Raw genomic sequence first — 19,097 nt, 5'->3', positions numbered from 1 at the left:
CTGTTAGTATACTGATAACTAGTAAGTTAGAAGAGGAGTATAGGCTATACCAGCATCCCAAGCCTGAGTCTCCGGAAAATGAGTGGCTATGGGCGTTTCCCCAAGCATGGGCAGAAACTGGGGGAATGGGACTGGCAAAACATCGTCCTCCAATCTTTGTGGAACTAAAAGCCGGGGCTGACCCAATAAGAGTTCACCAGTACCCTATGTCACTAGAAGCAAACAAGGGGATCACTCCTCACATCAGAAAATTGTTAGATTTAGGAGTTCTGAAGCCCATCCAGTCAGCCTGGAATACTCCACTGTTGCCTGTAAAAAAAGCCTAATTCTAATGATTACAGACCAGTGCAAGACTTGAGAGAAGTTAACAAGAGAGTAATGGACATTCATCCAACAGTCCCAAACCCGTATACAATGCTGAGCTCCCTGTCACTGAGCCATGTGTGGTATACTGTGTTGGATCTAAAGGATGCTTTCTTTAGCCTGCACTTAGCCGCACAGAGCCAAAGCTACTTTGCATTTACTTGGCACGATCCTGAAATCAGGATAAGCAGTCAATTGACCTGGACCAGGCTGCCTCAAGGATTCAAGAATTCTCCTAACATCTTTAATGAGGCGATACATGAAGACCTGAGTGAGTACCGCTCCAAAAATACTGGAATAAGTCTATTGCAATATGTAGATGATTTGTTAATAGCCGCTCCAGACAAAAATAGCTGTCTAAAGGGAACAGCTAGGCTCTTAAAGACTCAGCAATTTGGGCTATAGGGCCTCCACTAAAAAGGCACAAATTTGTAAACCTGAAATCACCTACCTGGGCTTCATATTAAAAGAGGGCAAGCATTGGCTGTCAGATGCACGTAAAGAGACTGTGCTGAAAATCAATGTGCCTAAGTCATCCAGACAAGTCAGAGAGTTCCTGGGAACAGCGGGCTTTTGCTGGCTGTGGATACCTCGGTTCGCTGAGATGGCCAAGCCTCTATATGAAGCAACCAAAAGCCTCCCAGAATTTCATTGGACTGAGCAGAGGCAAAAAGGCTTTGAGGCAATCAAGAAAAGCCTTCTGGAAGCCCCTGCCTTAGGCCTACCTGACATGAATAAACCATTCACATTGTTCATGGCTGAAAATAAAGGAATAGCAAAAGGGGTGCTCACCCAACCAATTGGACCTTGGAAACGACCAGTCGCCTACTTGTCAAAGAAATTGGATCCTGTAACCGCTGGGTGGCCTCCGTGCTTAAGAATAATAGCTGCAGTAGCCCTCTTGGTAAAAGATGCAGATAAGTTGACTCTGGGACAGAACCTGACTGTGGCCACTCCACACGCTCTACAGGGGGTGCTAAAACAACCACCCAACTGGTGGATGAGCAATGCCCGCCTGGTCCCTTACCAGACCTTGTTACTTAACCCCACAAGTGTCAGCTTCTGTGTACCTACAGCATTAAACCCAGCAACTCTGCTGCCGGATCCAGAAGCGCCCCTGCATGATTGTGAGCAGATCCTGGCCCAAGCACATAGCCTCCGGCCAGACTTGCTGGATTTGCCGCTATCACATGCTGAGCACACGTGGTTCACTGATGGCAGCAGCTTCATTCGGGCTGGAAAAAGGTATGCGGTGCGGCGGTTACTACAGACACTGAGATAGTGTGGTGGAAGCACTCGCTCAGGGAATCTCTGCACAAAGAGCAGAACTAGTGGCACTAACAAAAGCCTTACAGATGGGAAAAGGAAAGAGCCAGCCGACCTACACGGACAGGCGGTACGCTTTTGCCACTGTACACATCCATGGAGCCATCTACCAAGAGAGAGGGCTACTGACAGCCAAAGGAAAAGCTATTAGAAACAAGCAGGAGATTTTAAGCCTCATCCGGGCCCTATGGGAACCAGCAAAGATTGCCATTATGCACTGTCCAGGTCATCAAAAGGGAGTTGATTCGGTGACTAGAGGGAATAATCTGGCCCACCAGGCAGCCAAGGAAGCAGCCCTCCAGCCCAGAGCAGAAGTATTGACTCTAGTAGACCCAGGGCCACAAGCTTTGCCTCCTGTGCCCCAGTATTCCCAAGAAGACCTGGAGTGGATAAAGAAAATTCCCATGGCCCACAAAACCCCAGACAGAGAAGGAAACAATGACTGGTGGAAAACTTGTGAAAGGAAACTTATCTTGCCACAAGGGCTGGGTAAGGGGATCCTTAAGAGAATCCACCGAGCCTCTCACATGGGAACCCGAAGAATGCAGGACTTGCTCCGACACTCCAAAGTGAAAATTAGACAAGGAGATCAACTTATTGAAGATATTGTTAAAAATTGCAAGGCCTGTCAGCTTACCAATGCCCTCAATCAACAAGTTACTAAAGGAGCTCACCTCCGTGGGGATAGGCCAGGCGTGTATTGGAAAGTAAATTTCACAGAAATTAAACCTGGAAAATTTGGATACAAATATTTGCTAGTTTTTGTAGACACCTTTTCAGGATGGGTTGAAGCCTATCCAACAAAGCATGAGACCGCAAATGTAGTGGCTAAGAAGATCCTGGAAGAAATCCTACCCAGGTATGGCTTCCCATCCACCACTGGGTCGGACAACAGACCGGCCTTTGTCTCAAAAGTAAGTCAGGGAATAGCCGCTGCACTGGGGACGGATTGTGCTTATAGACCGCAGAGTTCAGGACAGGTAGAGAGAATGAATCGGACTCTAAAAGAAACCTTAACTAAATTGGCCTTAGAGACTGGCGCAGACTGGGTGTCACTCCTTCCTTTTGCTCTGTTTAGAGTAAGAAATTCTCCCTATCAGCTTGGCTTTACTCCTTTTGAAATAATGTATGGGTACTCCCCGCCCATTATCCCTAGCCTTCAGACTGAATTGCTTGCTGATTTGGATGATGCTGAATTTTTGTGTAAACTTGATTATTTGCAGCTCGTGCACAAGAATATGTGGCCCCAACTTAAAGCATTATATGATTCTGCTTCTGTCCCTACCCCCCATTTATTCAGACCAGGGGACTGGGTGTTCGTCTGGAGGCATAACCCCAAATCCCTAGAACCAGGGTGGAAGGGACCCTACGTGGTGCTACTGACTACTCCCACAGCCCTCAAGGCACATGGCATTGCCACTTGAGTCCATTGCTCCCATGCCAGGCCAGCTGACCCCTTTGCCCTGGACGACGACTACCATGGTGGAACATGGGAGATCTCCAAGCACCCGACTCAGCCGCTTTGCCTTCGCCTCAAGAAAAGAAAGTTAGACTGAATATTGTTATAATTTTCTTTTTGCCTTCTTTCCTTGCTACCCTGGCTAATGTTAATGCTATTTTGGCAGCTCACTCCAAAGTGGGGTGACCCCCTTATTTTAGCAACTAGCAGGAGTCCTGTAAAGTCCCATGCAAGAAGGCATTGGTAGTTTTGGGCTTGCTCAGGAATACGGGCAAAGCCACCCAACCCTTAGAGCACAGCTGAGAAGTTTATGTATTATTTTGTTGCTGACATTTGGATACTAAACACTATACAGCTAATGGTAAGTCTGTATAGCTGAAAGTTAATTTCCAGTTTGAAGTAATCCTGCAGTCCCTTGGTAAAGTAAGGGTATAGGTTCCTTGCTAGGTAAGGTCAACGTCCCTCAGTCAACCTGAAGAAGCTACAGAAGATGGATGATCTTCACCCATCAGCCCCCCTTTAAAACCAAGGGACCAGAGTTGTCTTTTTTTTTGGTTATTACTTTGGGCCCTATTGGCCCATGCCTTATCTCTATATCATCCCCTAGACATGCAAGCCATTGAAATGGACAGAATGGAGCCATGATTGGCTCCCAAGGTATCAAAGAGAAAAGGGGAAAATGAAGAGCCAGACTTTGAAGTCAGGCCCCACTTTACCATGCGAACCCCACTTTACCATGTGAACCTGAGATAAGCAGGCCCTCTAAGCAAACTCAGGACACGCTTATTAGGGCCCAGCCAGTTGAGAACTCTAACCACTGTGAATGCTTAACTCTAACCGCCCCCAGAGTGCCTTGAGCCCTGAGCCAATCAGATTTGTACCTGTGTCCTAATCTTGCTTGCTTGAACACCTGATGGCTGTAACTTTGTTTTTTGCCTTCATAAGCCCTGTGTAATCGCAGCTCTGGGCTTCCTCCTAACCTCTGCTGTGTCAGTGGGTAGGACGAGGCCCCAGTTGCAGCCCGCCTGAATAAAGCCTTGCTTTTGCATTTCAGAATGTCTGAGTCTCGGTGGTCTTCTTGGTGGTCGTTTCACGACTTGGCATAACAATATTATTTAACCTTACCAGCAGGTGTTAGAGAGCACAAATGAATAACAATCAAGAGGTCAAAGGGTCAGGACAATGTTCAGCTTCTTCCATCCAGAATCAGCAGGCCTCGTTAGTCATGTGTGATGGAGGTAGGCAGGAGAGATGGGTAGGACACCTCCTGCTGGGTTGCCTGCAAATTTCTATACAGACTGGTTAAAGATATTAGTTTGGGAGCAGACTGTGGAGGCAGCTTCCTGTAGCCACGGAACACCACAGTCCACACAGCTTAACACACATGTCGACCTGGATCCTATAGAGCAAAATATTAATCCTGGGTCAGGAAAATTGAGGTTAGTAGCCACATTTGCACACTCGTTCCAAAATGACTCAGGTCCCTTGATCCTATAGACTTTATGAGAGCACAGGAAAAGAAAAATGGAGAAGTAAAGTCTTAGTCTATACCAAAGAATTGTCCGGATCAGATGTACACTTGACTTTTAGCATAGACATAAAAAATAACACACTGACTTTATTGTTGTGCCAAGTCGTGAGACGACTACCAAGAAGGCCACTGAGACTCAGACATTCCGAAATGCAAAAGCAAGGCAAGGCTTTATTTAAGCAAGCTGCAACTCGGGCCTCATCCTACCCACCGACACAGCAGAGGTTAGGAGGGAGCCCCGAGCTGCAATTGCACAGGGCTTATAAAGGCAAAAACAAAGTTACAGCAATCAGGTGTTCAAGCAAGCAAGATTAGGACACAGGTACAAATCTGATTGGCTCAGGGCTCAAGGCACTCTGGGGGCAGTCAGAGTTAAGCATTCCCAGCAGTGACAGTTGTAGACCGACTGGGCCCTAATGGGCTTGTCCTGGGTTTGCTCACAGGGCCCGCTTATCTCAGGTTCGCGTGGTAAAGTGGGGTTCGCGTGGTAAAGTAGGGCCTGACTTCAAAGTCTGGCACTTCATTTCCCCCTTTTTCTCTTTGGTACCTTGGGAGCCAATCATGGCTCCATTCTGTCCATTTCAATGGCTTGCATGTCTAGGGGATGATATAGAGATAAGGCATGGGCCAATAGGGCCCAAAGTAGTAACCAAAAACAACTCTGGTCCCTTGGTTTTAAGGGGGGGCTGATGGGTGAAGATCATCCATCTTCTGTAGCTTCTTCAGGCTCACTGAGGGGCGTTGACCTTACCCAGACAGGAACCTATAGCCTTACTAAGTCTGGCCACCAGGTTCCTAAGGGGGCGTCCTTAGTTGCTAAAATAAGGGGGTCACCCCACTTTGGAGTGAGCTGCCAAAATAATTGAAAAGGCTGGTGAGGGTTAACGTCAACATTAGCCAGAGTAGCAAGGAAAGAAGGCAAAAAAAAAAAAAAAAAAAAAAAAAAACAACTTATAACAATATTCAGTCTAACTTTCTTTTCTTGAGGCGAAGGCAAAGCGGCTGAGTCGGGTGCTTGGAGATCTCCCATGTTCCACCATGGTAGTCGTCGTCCAGGGCAAAGGGGTCAGCTGGCCTGGCATGGGAGCAATGGACTCAAGTGGCAATGCCATGTGCCTTGAGGGCTGTGGGAGTAGTCAGTAGCACCACGTAGGGTCCCTTCCACCCTGGTTCTAGGGATTTGGGGTTATGCCTCCAGACGAACACCCAGTCCCCTGGTCTGAATAAATGGGGGGTAGGGACAGAAGCAGAATCATATAATGCTTTAAGTTGGGGCCACATATTCTTGTGCACGAGCTGCAAATAATCAAGTTTACACAAAAATTCAGCATCATCCAAATCAGCAAGCAATTCAGTCTGAAGGCTAGGGATAATGGGCGGGGAGTACCCATACATTATTTCAAAAGGAGTAAAGCCAAGCTGATAGGGAGAATTTCTTACTCTAAACAGAGCAAAAGGAAGGAGTGACACCCAGTCTGCGCCAGTCTCTAAGGCCAATTTAGTTAAGGTTTCTTTTAGAGTCCGATTCATTCTCTCTACCTGTCCTGAACTCTGGGGTCTATAAGCACAATGCAATTTCCAATCCGTTCCCAGTGCAATGGCTATTCCCTGACTTACTTTTGAGATGAAGGCCGGTCTGTTGTCTGACCCAATGATGGATGGGAAGCCATACCTGGGTAGGATTTCTTCCAGGATCTTCTTAGCCACTACATTTGCGGTCTCATGCTTTGTTGGATAGGCTTCAACCCATCCTGGAAACCCATTACTTTCCAATACATGCCTGGCCTATTCCCACGGAGGCGAGCTCCTTTAGTAACTGGTTGATTGGGGGCGTTGGTGAGCTGATAGGCTTTACAATTTAAAAGGACCTGTAAAAGCTGTCTACAATCATCCCAAGTGGGCTGGTGAGTGAAAAGTATGGTTTCAAGCAAGCGAATTAAATCCTGGGGTTTTTCAGAAAAGGGGGCATTTTGGGCACACCAATTGTAAAGATCACTAGTAGCAAATGGCCAGTATTGGAATTGTTGTCGACCATCTGCATCCACAGGACCTATAGGGTGTAGGGGAAGGGCAACAGAATTAAGAGATGTAATTCTTCGACGCCGGCGAGTTGACTGGGCGGGGGCCTCCGGAGCAGAGGGCACAGCTGAAACATCGTCCTCAGAGTCCTCCTCTGGAGTTAACTGGTGTGGGGAGCATGGAGGGAGAAGCATTTCCTCCTCCGTGCTTCCTCCCTGAAGGACAGGTGGGTACAATTTCTTCCTTCTTGGTTTCTCTCTTGTCACCCCGTGTCTTTTGGGTGAATATTGGGGTAGGGGAAGGAGTGGAGGAGGGAGTCAGTAAGAAAGGCCGAACTCATGCTGGAGTGTCCCTGTCAACTAGTTCCCTCCAGGTGTCTATATAAGGAATCTGGTCTAGATAGCCTGAATGAGGGGTTTCGATTAGGCTTTGTAAAGTCCTGATCTTAACTATATTAACGCTCCCCTCAGGTGGCCAATTAGCTCTCTCAAAGGTGGGCCATTCTGACTTACACAGGGTGATCCATTTTTCCTCCTTAAGGGTCACACCTCGGTTCTGAGCTATTTCCTCGACTTCCCTCCAGTGAGCTATGGTAAAATCTAGGGGGCTAGATGGAGATCCCCAAGATAGAACGTTACCCATAGCTCTGATCAGATGTTTAGTTCAGAAGGCTAAAAAAAAAAATTTTAAAAAACACAACACACAGGCCTGAGAATAAGAAAAGTTACTGGGAGGGGGATATGGCCTAGTGGCAAGAAAGCTTGTCTCGTATACTTGAAGCCCTGGGTTCGATTCCCCAGCACCACATATACAGAAAACGGCCAGAAGTGGCGCTGTGACTCAAGTGGCAGACTGCTAGCCTTGAGCAAAAAGAAGCCAGGGATAATGCTCAGGCCCTGAGTCCAAGGCCCAGGACTGGCCAAAAAATAAAAATAAAAATAAGAAAAGTTACGAGTTGGAGATCTCCTAGGTTGGCCCACAAGCCTCCTCCTGCTAAGCAGCAGGAGCAGACCTAAGTTGGCCCAACCTCCCACAAGGGTGCAGGAGGAGTGGAACCAAGTGGACTCAGAGTCTGGGGCGTCCCCCAGTCTTCCCGGGATTGCTGAGTAAGTGCGTTCACTTCGACAACCCCTTAAAGAACCCCTTTAAGCAAAAGCAAAACAGACAAACAGACAAATTACAGGACAAGACAAATAAACAAATGAACAGCGCTGTTTCCTTACCTTCAGAGTCTGGGGTCTCGGGAGTCTCTGGGGCGATCCCGGACGAGCCCCCAAATGTTGTGCCAAGTCACGAGACGACCACCAAGAAAGCCACCGAGACTCAGACATTCCGAAATGCAAAAGCAAGGCAAGGCTTTATTTAAGCAAGCTGCAACTCGGGCCTCATCCTACCCACCGACACAGCGGAGGTTAGGAGGGAGCCCCGAGCTGCAATTACACAGGGCTTATAAAGGCAAAAACAAAGTTACAGCAATCAGGTGTTCAAGCAAGCAAGATTAGGACACAGGTACAAATCTAATTGGCTCAGGACTCAAGGCACTCTGGGGGTAGTCAGAGTTAAGCATTCCCAGCAGTTAGAGTTGTAGACCGACTGGGCCCTAATGGGCTTGTCCTGGGTTTGCTCACAGGGCCCGCTTATCTCAGGTTCGCGTGGTAAAGCGGGGTTCGCATGGTAAAGTGGGGCCTGACTTCAAAGTCTGGCACTTCATTTATATCATTATACTTATACCACATGCTGCATATTTGAACCTTTTGGAATTTTTCTTAAACACATTTGCTTGCACCCAAACATGATCAGCCTGGGTTTAAAACCTGGGGGTGGGGGGGGGGTTGTTTGTTTTTCTTTCGGCTTGGAGTCTGGTGATAAGAGTCAGGATTGCCTCCAGGCTGTTTACTGTGACCCCACCCACAGACAGTAAAGATCAATTAAGACTTAAAGTAAGTTAAAATAGTAGTTAAAAAGGCCAGTAATTTTTAAACCATGATGCTAGTTTTTACATGTTTTACCAACAGACAGACAGATAGACAGACAGACATACAGACAGTTGTGCACAAGCTTTGGGGCACACTTAGAAAAACCTCCTTTTTTTTTAATTGACCATGTAAGTTTTCTGGAATTCCAGTGGCAAAATGATATATTTTGCCCATACTGTAGAACCAAGTGGTCAGTTAGAAAACAAAACCTTTTCCCAGGAAACAAATTTTCACAGATTACGACATGAACAGAACACAGACACAATTGTAAGGCCACAGTAGCAGACTTTAGGGTAGGGGGCAGGGTTACCGGGAGCTGGAGTCTCCACATCCCTGCCACACCTGCAGGAATTTGGCACGCCTATTACCTGAGATGTGGGTGGGAGGCGCTCACTAAACCCATTCTATTGTCCTCCAAAAGCTTAGGATTTAGCCAACAACAATCAGAATTCAACCGAACCTCCAAACTTAGCAAACACTAATAACAAGGACAGAAAACTTTTCTTTTGTGTCTTTCAAAGCAGATGTTAAGCAAATAAGCCCTTCTCCTCCTGGGAAGCCATGGGGGCTGTCTCCCCTCCATCCAAGACATTCCTTAGCAAATGCTTCCCAGGCTGAGATGCTCCCAATTCGGGGGCGTGGGGGAAAGCAGGCCTGAAGGGCCCGGAGGATTGGGAGGACTACAAGAGGGAGCTCCTCTCCCAAGTTGACTTCCCTCCTTTCAACTTCCTGCTCTACCCGGTCCTATGTAGCCCAGCTAAAGAGATTAGCCTCTGCCAGCCAAGGGGCGGCACGCATCAAGGCCTCCCGGATCCTTTTGGCTAGGGAGTCTGAGATGTCTAGTCCTATGGTTTGCGTGAAACTCAGCACCCCAAGTGCTGCATCACCAAGCTAACTTTGAGATTGCCCCATCCTTTCCAAGGATACCCTTACCTCTCAGAACTCTCTTGACTTGGCTCGCCAGTAGTTTCTAAATCCACAGCTCCCCGTGCCCCACGTTGGGCGTCACATGTCTGGGTCCTTCACCCCCAGCGCTCTCCTGGCCAGCGGGAGAGGTGGGGAAGCGCGCCCCAAATGAGGCGGGCCAAGAAAAGGTGAAGAGTCAACGGACCACCCACACCCAACCCCCCCTTTCGCCGGAGGACAATCAGACAGCCCAGGAGAGTGTCACGCGCGGTCTCACTTTATTGGGAGGAGCTTCGGCCTTAAAACGGCAGGAGGAGGAGGGGTGTGCATGCACCTAGCTAGGGGGTATGAGGGGCGGCCTGAGATGTCCGTCAAGGGTGGAGGGCAGAAGGACCAATCCTAAGAGGCGGCCTAATTTACAGCCCACAGGACCGCCTCCAGGTTCACCTCCAGGCGCCATCTTGGCCACATGTGGTCCCAAGGCTGGGAGGCAGGACCAGCTAGAACCGCCTTTCCAGTTCGCCCCACATGACCCCAGGGCCGGAAGGCAGGCGGGGCTAGCCAGGTTCCCCTTTCCAGGTTCTAGCGTAACAGCCACACATGACCCCGGGGTGGGGACTCATAGGCAGGGCCGGCCAGGCGTGCCCCACACAGTACAAGCAATGTACCCAAGGCCTAACGTATGAAACTGTAACCCCTCTGTACATCAATTTGACAATAAAATAAAATAATTTTTTAAAGAGTAATGATGTACTATTACTAATACAAATGCAACAGAAGTTTAGTAGCTACTATGTTGTTTTGCTACCTTTCTACCTTCGGAACCCATCATTTTTTTGTAAGTTTTTCTAGTTGTAGTTGAAGAATAAATGTTGATAGTGAGTATGAATTTTCAAAGATCTATTGGGAGGCTGGGAAATCAACTAGTAGCTTATTTCCAGAAATCCTTCACTCTCAGTATCTTCCTTATTTCCTTATTTGTTTTATTTAAACAATTAGTAGGATTAATTGTGTATTACCATTACTATATCATCATCATTATAATAACCTTTTATGAACAAAATTGATATTTTTCTGACTAGAAAAATTTTGGCAAAAGCATACACTGAGACCAATAGTGCTTTCAAATATTCTGCAATGTATAAGACAGTCCCCAGTTCTCTACAACAAAGAATTACCCAGTACAAAGACTCAATAGTGCCCCTGTTGAGAAATACTGGAATGCACTGACACTATAAATATCAGATGGGACATGTGGACTCCATGCTATGGTAAGGGAGACACTAAGAATGGGATAGGCCCCATTTATGAAAAGGAAAGAAAGTCTGAAATCCATTAATTTTTAATATAAGAGTGACTATTAAATTTGTAGCTCAGATAATACTGAAGGATAGGCCATAAATCACTGTGACTGTAATTGCTAAATAAATTTAACTGGATTTCTTCATAAAGCATAGCTATAGCAAAGGGTTAGGGGCTGGTACTTAATTAAGGTATGTCAAATAGATCAAACAAAAATGGCAAAGGGGAAACTCAGATTGTGGATGGCTTTGCTATTTATTTATGTATAGTCTGGACAATCAAATGACAAGATGACACTGACTTTTAGGAAAAGTAACAGTATGTGGTACCAACTGTGTATCAGAGGCAAAAGAACTTTAGAAGAATAAAAGCACTTGAGGCATGCTACAATAGATTGAAGCACAGTCAGCACTGGTAGCACTACAAAAAGGAGAAAAACAAACAAGTAAGAAAAATAGATAAGAAAAACATTTTAGCATTTATCAAGAATGTCAGAGCCAGGCACCAGTGGCTCACCCTTGTAATCCTAGCTACTCAGGAGGCTGAGATCTGAGGATCACAGCTCAAAGTCAACCTGGGCAGGAAAGTCCATGAGACCCTCTTTTTTTGCCTCTTCCTAATTTACTGGGAGCTTTCTCAGATTCCACATTCTTGATAAATTCCATTGGAATCTGTTTATATTCCTTCAACTCAAACGTTCATGGAGTTACTTCCCTGCCAGAGAACACTTAAACCAATTCATCATGGAAGCTATTGACTATATATCTCCCGTCCGCTTTAATGCACACAGAAGATTCTAAGGTACAGGCCTTGGCTGGTCCTGTTAGATCAAGAAACTGATAGCTGTAGCAGTGGCCATCTTTCTTGGTCTCTTTCTTCTTTTTGCTTCCTCCTTTCTATCGTTTTTTGATTGTTTGATCATTTGGGTCACAGAATTGAACTGAGCACTAGCCTTTTTCCTTTTGTTTCCATCTGCTTTGTGAAGTGTCTAGGATAAAGGCATTCATGACAATGATGTTCTCAACTAATATTACTTACACATAATTCTAGTTCAGGCAAATGGGAAAAAATAAAATAAGGAAGAGAGAGAACATGCATGCTTTTCCTCCTCAGTAAGTTCTTAAAACAGTGACTTTCTGATGAGGTTATCAATGTTTATTCATTGACATTTTCTTTCCCCCAACAAAGTAACAGGGAAAAGAAAACTAGACAAAATCAAGTCAACATTTCTAGTTTGCTTTAGTAATGGATATAACACTGTTTCGATGAATACATCACAAAGTCCACTTTCAATTTACCCATTATTCATTATTATCTCATTAATTCAGGAGGTAAAATAATTTATGACAATCCTTTACTTTAGAAATCCTTACCCATACCACATTAATATTTCAAGTTTTAAAATAATGGAATTCTGAGGACAGAAGAGCAAATAAGCACCTTGTGAGGTGACTAAGAAATAAGTCTTCAGGGCATACATTTCCTGTTTCTCAGAGTTTTCAGCATTTTAGAAACATCTTCATGGTACACCTCCAAATCATGAAGATATGAAAAGCAAATCTCTGAATAAACATGGAACATTATTTATATTTCTACCCAAGGTGGATTTTTGTGCTTGTGGAACATACTGCACACCTAAACAGGAATGTGCTCTATCAAGTCACTTTCCTATAATTTGGTTCTTCCAACTAAATTAGCATCTCCAGGCACCCAAATCCAGCTCTAATAATGGGTCCTCCTAGGTATTTACTTTGCAGCAATCCTCAGGGGCATTCTTGAAGTCACAATTAATGAATGCAAAATAATGTATTGAGAATCTCTAGGTACTTGTTCTGGAATAAAAATGATATAATTTGTGAAACAGTGAATGGAAATATTATTTTGAAAACAGTAAATTTAATATACTGTAGATTGTAGAACTGGTGGGTTTTTTTTTTCACTCGCCCTCACATCAGGGAATGGATGAAGTATTTGCCAGGAATAGCTAAGCACTATGCGCTACACAGTCCCTCTGCAGATTTGCTTGCTTGTGAGCATGATATGTAATTACTATTTTAGAAACTTCTTTTTGCATCAGAGATTTTCATCCAAATGATACCATGTTTTGAGTTTACATTCATTCTATAGTTTCCATCAGCTAATGAATGCTAAGTTTTAGGATTTCCTATTTCTCAACACTTCTGCAAAAGATTGTCCGATCACAAAGACATGATCTCTTTCCCTTGAACATTTCGTACTTTGCATTGTTCCTTTTCTCTATGCCTCTGAAGGAGAGTATCTTTCTATCTCATTACATTTGCAAGTTGCATCCTGTGTACCATGGTTCAAAGTGAGTTTGGGAATAAAGCACATAAAACTGAGTTTGTAAGTATATTTAAGAATAATGGAATTAACTAGTCACTGGGGAAAGATTCATAGGTTTGAGAAAGTGATTTGGCTTATAGATAATTTGACAGATTGAATATGTATTTTCAAAACAACAGAAACAATGACTGAAAATAAATGTTACACTCCTAAAATATTTATAAAATTTATAAAAGTCAAAGGGAAAGTAAAGGTTTCTTGCAAAATAATGAGAAAATGACACACTACAATGTATATTAAAAGCAGTCAGTGTTCAAGATTCATCAGATCAATAATGTTAAAAGGAAAAGAAAGATAGGAGAAATAACAACAAAATAAAAGAAATTTAGAGAAGAAATATAAACAATCATTATATTTTAACTTTATAACAAAATAACAATATCTGAGCCATCAATAGGATATCAAGATGAAAAAGTTGTTCAATACTAAAAAAATCTTCACTATCAATAAGAGTACATTATTTTCATTTATTGTTGTTGATTTTACATATCCCTATATGTATTTTGAAAGCATTCTGCATTAAATTTTTTTTAAAAATCTCACCTTTCAATCCAAACTTTCAACTTTCAAACATTTCCAAAGGAAATGATTAATTATGTGAAGGTTTAGCTACATGGACCTCCCTTACAGTTCTACATAGAATAGAAAAATAATAGTCAATTTAAATATGACATTATTATGCAACAAAATACTATGCATGCACTAAAATAAATGGATATATTTTAATTACTATAGACTCATTCAATGGACACTATTAAATTTGAAAATGTACACCACAAATTAATTTTGTTTTAGAATAAGTGCTCTCTAGAGCTATGATGAGAAATGATGAGAAATAATTATAGATATATAGAGATATGCTTTTTTTTTTTTTTTTTGGCCAGTCCTGGGGCTTGGACTCAGGGCCTGAGCACCTTCCCTGGCTTCTTCCCACTCAAGGCTAGCACTCTGCCACCCGAGCCACAGCGCCACTTCTGGCCGTTTTCTGTATATGTGGTGCTGGGGAATCGAACCCTGGGCTTCATGTATACGAGGCAGGCACTCTTGCCACAAGGCCATATCCTCAGCCCCGAGATATGCTTTTTAAATACAAAAATTTGTGTGGCAAAATGCCAAAATATTAACAATGGTTGTTACTAACTAGTAAGATTTTGTAATCGTGAGATTGAATTTTTTCTTCTTATTTATCTGTATTTTCTAATTTTTTTTACTAAAATCCTGGATAACTCATAAAATATACTAATGCAAATATATAATAGGTAAGCAGGAAGAAATTCTTATGGTAGAAAAATATTGAGTGGTAGCTAAATTATTTAAGTAAGTAAATGCTAATTGTATTAATTCCTGCTCTATTATACCTAATACATTATAGTAATCATTTTACTTTTTATTTTTACTTATTTATTTTGTGCCAGTTCTAGGACTTAAACTATGTACCTGAGTTCTGTCGCTAGGGACACCTCAAGGCTAATTCTCTACTACTTTAACCACAGCTCTGCTTCCTGCCTTTTAATAGTTAATTAGAAATGGAATCTCATGGATTTTTGTGCCTGGGCTGGCTTCAAACCAGGATCCTTAGATCTCAGCCTTCTGAGTAGCTAGGGTCACAGGCATGAGCCAATAGTGCCCAGCTAATCTTGCTATTTTTAAAATACACGTGTGATTCCAATCAAAACACTTTTTACAAGAATCTGCTTACTTAATAAAGAAGCTTAATAAAGGAAAAATGAAGTGTATAGTCTTACACTACTTTTACCAAAAGAAAGAGAGAGAGAGAACTTGTAAGACTTTGAGTATTTTTTACATGCAAAAGTATCATGGCCAAAATGTAAAATTTTAAAACCAAATATACCTTATTAAGGATGAGGTGAAAGAGCACAGATATGATACAGCCTGAGGAATTTAAGAACTGAAGGAACAATGTAGATCATTAAAAGGTGCCTTTCCTTTTGGCAGCTAATTTGGATACATTAATCATAATCAACTCTCTTTAATCAGAAATTGGGGTTTCCTGAGGACTTTACATTAATTGAAAACCTGAACAGTAGGCAAATTATTCTTCACTGTACATCAGAGTACTCCTTTGTGGGTTATGTTCATATTACACAGAATTAAGTTCAAATAGAATTTGTACTGAGTTTTGCTATCATATTACCACACTTCCCTCGTTAATTCATTATTGCTAATAAGATACGAATGTGTCCCTAAAATGGCATGCCATGAAATGATAGAGCTAAAGTAGAAGTTAGCCTCAAACAGGTACAGCAAGGAACATGGGGCAAATGGTTAAGGCTGATATTTTATTCAATATGGAAGCAGTTAAGCCAGCTCCATGGTCTTCACTACTAATGACAATAAATCAAATTATATGTATTTATAAGATTGAGTTTTTCATTTTTTTCATTTTACCTTTACAATAAAATTGAAGTTTACTATGTGAGGAACATGGACAAAATTGAAAATGTTATCAGCTATACCATTGTTAGAGGAATCTTTCTGGTTTATCATTAGTTAAGTGGCCCAATCACTTAATAAGAAAGCTTTCTACCTCTTTTTTTGGAATTTTACAACTAGCTTTGAACCTTCAAGCAAAACTATTATAAACCTGGAGAACTCCCAGAAAGAAAAGTTCAATTACAATGCAACTATTTGGCATGAAATCTTATATTTGTGTTTGAGGACAATCATCACTCTCTCAATATTTGTATTTAGTAATTCATGTCCATTCCAAAGCAAGTTGTTGGGTGTAACTGTTTCCAAAATTATTATTTTGTCAGAAACTTCTTGAAAATTAAATGAGAGGAACAGCCTTGAACATTGAAAACCACCAATGTAAAATTCAGAGGCAAAATTTTTTATTTCCAATTCCAAAGCTGCTAAGCATAGAACATTTCCTGAATCTATTAGCCCCGACATGCATCTTGGTTGCTAAACTATAAGATTAAAAAGCAATATTAATTAACAAGTGTGTTGTTGCTGTTACTATAAAAATGATTATTATATTATTATGAAAATTCCAGTAAATAACCAACACGTATTGGGTGCTTGCCATATGTTGCACAATAAGTTGAATGCGTTTTTCCAGTGAAGTCTCCTTTAATCACTATAAGGGCTCTCTACAGAGAAAGAATCATTCCCCCAATTTGTGATGAGGACTTTGAAGTAGAGATATTTCAAATCGTGCCCAAGTTCCCTAAGTAGTAAAGGACATAGCCAGAAATTAAGCTGTCTAAATTAGGAATAAAAGGGGTTGGAAACTTGGCTCAAGTGGCAGAGCATCAGCCAATGAGCAAAAGCATCAGATGCTGAGTTCAAGTTCTGGTGTCAGACAAAAAAATAAAATAAAAATATTAGGAATAAAAGGCATTGAAAAGACTTTCAACACTTAGTTTTAAAATAGGAATCATGTGCTGAAATATAACTGGATACAGATAAGACCTACTTCAGAAAAAAAGCATTGCCTGAACATGATATTGTGAAACAAATATATCCCTACGTCTAAAATTATTCCCGCTTTGAATATACAGTGATCATTGGTATCATTTGATTTATAATATTTTTTCTCATAAGCACAACCACTACTGAAAAGACAACTGCCATTAACTTATTCAAAATACTATACAAATCCAGCCCTGGCAGAAAAGCCCCTGTGAGACCCTTATTATAATTAATCACTGGATAAAACAGAAGTGGCCCTGTGGCTCAAGTTAGAGAGCGCTAGCCATGAGCACAAAGATGCTCAGGGACAACACCGAGGCCCTGAGTTCAAGCCCCACAACTGACAGGGGGAAAAAAAGACAACACACAGTTTAATTTTTCCATTTTAAATCACAACTGCACCTGATCATCTTCTCATTTTGTCTGTGACAGCTTTTCAACTAAATTTTCTGCTAACTAAATTTCCCAATGTCACCTCCTAAATTAGATAGGGGACTTTTGGTTCCCTGTATTCTTGCTCAGCAGGAAAGCAGCTATCTGAACCCTGCTCCTACAATCCTTTTAAAATTAAAAGCAACTAAAGTGCTTTAATGAGGAAATGAGGCAGGAGAAATAGATAAGAAAATGGAGAAGTTATATTATTTTTAATCAATATAAAAAGGGATTCAGAAGTTAGAACCCTGGGCTGGGGATATAGCCTAGTGGCAAGAGTGCCTGCCTCGGATACACGAGGCCCTAGGTTCGATTCCCCAGCACCACATATACAGAAAACGGCCAGAAGTGGCGCTGTGGCTCAAGTGGCAGAGTGCTAGCCTTGAGTGAGAAGAAGCCAGGGACAGTGCTCAGGCCCTGAGTCCAAGGCCCAGGACTGGCCAAAAAAAAAAAAAGAAGAAGAAGAAGTTAGAACCAGGAAGCAACTTACAAAGCAGGTAAGCTTCACTCCATGTAAATCCTAAGTTACAAGTAATAGGAGAAATAAAAAAGACTATCTATAACTGCCCCCTCCTTCTAAATGGCAAAATCTTTTCAACTGTGTAAATGGAGAAAGGGGAAGATGAAGAATTTATCTAAAAAAGGGAAACTCTGAAGTTCACCTAGTGGGTATGTCCAGAGATTCCTGCATGTTTTAAAATAGGAAGTAATAGCCACCTTGGCCACTCAAAATCATTGTCTAATGACTGGGGATTGCAAGACATAATGATCCTGTGTGCTCTGCAGCTCAGAAAGAATAGCAGGAGACGGCAACGTCGGCCATTTTGAGTCTAATTTCTACTTCCTACAAATGGAGAGCAGGAAACATTTGTCTTTCTCCCTACTTTAACCTTGAAATACTAAAATAAACCTTTGCTACAGCTTTCACAAAACAAATAGATCCCATCTACAATTTCTGTCTGTCTCTTTTATGGCTAGACAGTTGAAATCTTTGATTGAGATGCAATTATTTGTAAAGGCAAAATCTATGAAACTGTCTGTGTTCATACCAATTTTAGTAGAGCATGCATTCTTAAATGTTTAGCCTGAGCAACAAAGTTCATGTCAATCCTAGTTATTATCTGCCTAGAAATCTCTTGGACCTAGAATGCATTACAAAACCAATTTGACGGTTTAGATTTCTTGGTAAAGCAAAGCTGGCTGGCTGGCTTATTTCACTTCCAAGAACAATGAACTGCTTATATGGTTTTCTTCATGTGATGTTGGAGCTTAGCCTTATGCCTTTGTTCACATTGACTTTTGGGTTATAATATTTCTCCTTCCTTTGCAAATGTTTGCTCTTCCTAGCATTTATTTCTTACAACTCTGCTTTGTATCACCTCCTTCTAGAGCATCTCCCTTTGCTCTACTCCATGTGCTCACACACACATACACACACGCACACACACACACACATACACTCAGAAAAAAATGGAATTGATAGCATTCTACACAAAACTCTAGTGCTATACATAGTTCATAATACATAATTACCTCTTGGTGTGTCTTTCTTCTGTATAAGACAGATTATTACTTTTTTTTGTCAGTTGGGCTTGAACTCTGGACCTGGGTGCTGTCCCTGAGCTCTTCAGCTCTAGGCTAGCACTCTATCACTTGAACCACAGAACCACTTCCAATTTTCTTGTGGTTAACTGGAGATAAGAATCTCATGGACTTTCTTGCCCCAGCTGGCTTTGAACCATGATCCTCAGACTTCAGCCTCCTGAGTAGCTAGTAGCCACCAACGCCCAGGAGATTATATGTAGCATTTCATAGGTGCATATATTATTTCTTAAAATCAGATTAACCTCCTCTATTGCTGTCATAATTTCCTTGATCAGTGATATGTTGAATATAACTGTTCAATTTCATGTCTATGAATGAAGAGATCCTTCAACTTTCTTTTTACTTCAGAATGCACCTTTCTTTTAAAGAAATCAAG

This window comes from Perognathus longimembris, chromosome 5 (genome assembly GCF_023159225.1).
Source record: "Perognathus longimembris pacificus isolate PPM17 chromosome 5, ASM2315922v1, whole genome shotgun sequence".
Taxonomy (NCBI): domain Eukaryota; kingdom Metazoa; phylum Chordata; class Mammalia; order Rodentia; family Heteromyidae; genus Perognathus; species Perognathus longimembris.
The sequence above is the reverse complement of the archived record's forward strand: the minus strand, read 5'-3'. Positions refer to the sequence as shown.